This window comes from Corvus moneduloides, chromosome 4 (genome assembly GCF_009650955.1).
Source record: "Corvus moneduloides isolate bCorMon1 chromosome 4, bCorMon1.pri, whole genome shotgun sequence".
In the NCBI taxonomy this organism is placed as follows: Eukaryota; Metazoa; Chordata; class Aves; order Passeriformes; family Corvidae; genus Corvus; species Corvus moneduloides.
In genome coordinates this window covers 41,213,603-41,217,392 of record NC_045479.1, presented here as the reverse complement: position 1 = coordinate 41,217,392, position 3,790 = coordinate 41,213,603, and the positions used below count along the sequence as shown (strand labels likewise).

The window sequence follows — 3,790 nt, the reverse complement described above, 5'->3', positions numbered from 1 at the left end:
CCAGAAGTGATATTGGAGCTGTTCCAACAGTTTACAGTAAAAGGGCTGCAGTTCTAATGCAAGTTCAGCAAGGTGAAGGCCATCTTTTATCAGGTCAGGTACAATAACCAATTGTGTCAGATGTGTCTCTGGTCTGAGAAATTAAACCTTTGTACAGGATGCTACATGGTACACCATGGAGGTGAAGGATCCAGCCTTCATATGAAGTCTGACATCGAAGAGGAGAGACAGATGTCTGGCCTGTAAGAACCATAAAGAATTAAGCACAAAAGGCCCTGTAACTGGAAGGCATTATTGTGAGGCCCAGGCCATTAGTGTCTAGGTATCCCTGCCTCCATTGTCTCACCAAGGTGCTCAGCAGTGTCGACAAAGCAGCCCAGCTCTGAAGAACACAGTACTTTGTTACATTTGGCTAAACCTAAAAGTATTGGTAGGGGGAGAATGGGTACCATAGCCACTTTTTCCTGGGCAGAAGGCAGATAACTTACATACCTTTCAAAATGGTGAGATCTGGTCCTCTCTCTCCCATGTCCCCTGCTGAGTGCCCAGGCATGATTTCAGCACCCTTGAAGGATGAACACAGCACCCTGTTTGTCTTGCTGCCGTGTCATACGTCACAGAGTAGAGGAGGAAGCAATGGGGCAGAAGCCATTAGCAGCATCACCTGGGATGACAGTCTGGAAAACAGCGTGAAGCAAAACTTCCAGTGCCTCATTCTCACAGAAGAAAACTGAATGCAATGATAACATCCACATGTGTTAAGACAACCAGAGAGTGTAGTGTGGAGTGTGCTAGAGACTCCCATAATGTGTGACACAGAAGATTCAGTTCAGGCAAGACTGAACTTTTAGATGGAGATGTTTGTGTAGGCCAAAAATTGGTTGTTGTTAACGTTCCCTAAATGTACTTGATTTTTACAGGAGAAAGCAAAGTTCTAGAAATGCAGCATGTACTTTGAGAAGGAAATGGTAGTCTTAGGGCCAGTGGTACTTTTTTTCCATTGTCTGTGAGTACTTTTTATGGAAGTCCTTCCTTCCTCTTTGTGGGATATTTTCTATGTGAGTGGAGTTACCAACAGTGAAAATCACATAGCCTAAGGAAATCTTTAAAATGTGCCAGGACCACATCACTGCTCGCTAACAACAAAAGGATTGATTCAATACTCAATAAGAAGGTGAGAGTAGGAGAGACTGAGAGACTTGTGGTAGTCTGCACTGCTGAGGTGTACAAGTGCTTTCTATAGAAACAGAGAATTTTCTAAGCGCTGCTGGCTTCCTGCTTATGTACCTTGCCTGCACTTCAGTTCAGAGGTAAAGGAGGCAAGTGTATATTGAAGGGGAAGGGAGTATCTTCTCTTGTGTTTGCACAGAGCCAGGTACAAAAGAGCGATGAAAATGGGTCAGATCTCCAAGTGCTAAAGAAGTGTAGACAGTAATACAAATAATTGTTTGGAACACACTGAATTTAGTGCTTTGCAGCAGTCTGATGGCATGGACAGAAAACAGAATGGTGGCCCTATTCTGACTTCTTGTATTTGGTTATTTTTGTCAACTGTATGAATTTATACTCTGCTTAGTTATTGAACAAACCAACACTAGAGTTTTGTGGCACAAGAAAATGCATTACACAATTACCCTTGTATGAAAATGTAAAATGTAAACTTCATTTTTTCTTTCAGCGAATAATGGCTCTTCTTTTAAACATTATTAAATGAATGAAATAATCCTAAGTTTTTAAGACATTAGCCTTGGATCAAAGTCAAGGATGTAATTATAAACAGTGAGCTCTTTATGGCTCCATCTACACTGCTCATCACATTGCTGCCAAACACTATCAAGGTCTCAGGCTACAGTGCCACGGTTACAGCCATATTAACGGCTGTTTAGGTCATTGCAAAAAAAAATCTCATCAGGTGTAGTTAACATTTCTGCAACCTGTGTAGTGTTAACAGGTATTTCCTTACGTGAGAAAGGTACAAGAATGTAGGTAATCAGGCATCTCCAGGTTTTCAGGGTTCTGTTGATTTCAGAAAGGCAGGATCCCCTCCCAGTATTCTCCTGTGGTTAAGCACGCAACTCTAGTTCTTATCTTTCCTCAGATCTTGGAAATACTTGCAAGGGATACCTAATCATAGGAAAGTAGATGCTCAAAAGCCAGAATAGTGTATTGCCACAACTTTTGGCCACAACTGTGCTGGGAGCGCATTATATATGTAGAAGTACTTCTGCCAATTCCGTGTGGCAAATATGTGCTTTACCCAGCCAGAGTTTCTGCATGTTAAGAGTAGCGAACCAATAAAAAAGTAATCTGCCTGACTACCAAGCTCAACTTCACTTTTTCCTTTCAAATTTAAACAAAAAGCTCTGGATGTAAGCGTACAATGCTTTACAGAATGAAACAGACCTGATTCGCCACCTTCTTAGAAATGTTGACTACAACATGCAGTAGTCTTTAGCAACAATTACCCTGAGACATAAAATAGCAGGGCATGGGGGTTCTAGGGACCAACATGGGGGTGAGCATTTTGATACTGTCCTACTAATGAGATTTTTCCATTCTCTCCGAATAGCTTCAGGATGGGCCCCTCAACCATTCATCGGCATTCATGATTTCACCCATCTGCCCCTCTGTAAGTACATTTCTGCTTCCTGAAAAGAAGAGGCTGGAAAGTAAAAACTGACTACCATAATAAACATCAGCTTTTAGCCACTATTATTTCTTTGTTTTATTCCTAAAGCCCTTGTCTCTATTGTTGGCATTTTCTTAAATTCTATTATTTCTTTGTCACACTTTGTCATGAAATCTCTTGTTTTCTGATAGCTGGCATTCTTCTTTAAGCTCAGTTCCGGGGGAATTGAACAGCTCAGGTTCAGGTTTTAAAACAAATATACCTAGCCATTCCGGTTCCTGAGAACTGAACACAGAAAGCAAATTTAAGTGAAAAGCTCATATGTAAATAAACTATCCTTTTAAAAATAAGTACAGTTTTTCAAGCCAGTCTTCAGGATTTGGAATTCTGCTGTGTGGATTTTTTTTTTTTCAACTTACAGAGTCAGCAGTAATGCCTCCAACAGTTTCATCAAAATGGCCAATACCCAGGAATACAGACATCATAAAGTGAGCAGGAATTATATGACCTGATCAGAGATGACCACCCAATTGAGAATATGCCATGGACCAGTATAAGTTAAATAAACATGGATGTATTAACTGCAGGAAGGGATTCTGTTGCCTTTATGAAGTCTCAGAGCTATGAACTAGGATGGTTCACTTCTAGCAACAAGAAATGCACAGTCACAGCAGGCCATCACACACTTTGTGGGAGTGGAATTAGTGTGGGACATTTAGGCAGGAACTGTAATCTGGCAGCACATGGCCTCTTTGCAGGAGGCAGGGAAGCCAGCATACCGTGCTCATGCTGCTGCAATATGTGAGTGGTCCAGCACCATGTGGGAAGTGTGGGCAAGAGATACTGTGCATGTGCCCACATCTTAGCCACAAAAAAGCAGCACTGCAAAGGCAAGTGACAGCATAAGCCTTTTGAACATTAATAGGATGCCCACAGGAAAGAAAAGCACATCAGCAAAAGATGTATCAGCAAAATACACAGGCTCACATGCTGAATGGCATGGTCAATACACAAACACATAGTATGTATTAGTATCATAACACCACTGTTAACTTTAACTAAGATGGATTTGCTCTCATTAAAAAACCTCACACTGAAGTTGTAAGGAGGAGAAATAAGAAGTTAAAAGACGGACATCAAGTGAGTCTGTTCACACAGAAC

The 3,790-nt window shown here is 41.2% G+C and overlaps 1 long non-coding RNA gene across 1 annotated transcript; it reads left to right on the top strand.

Moving 5' to 3' along the window:
• Window positions 1-1,222: 1,222 nt before the first annotated feature.
• LOC116443506 lies at window positions 1,223-3,215 on the top strand. Its single transcript, XR_004239941.1, has 2 exons — window positions 1,223-2,629; window positions 3,051-3,215. It is a non-coding gene; the product is annotated as an uncharacterized LOC116443506 (long non-coding RNA).
• The last annotated feature ends 575 nt before the right edge of the window (window positions 3,216-3,790 follow it).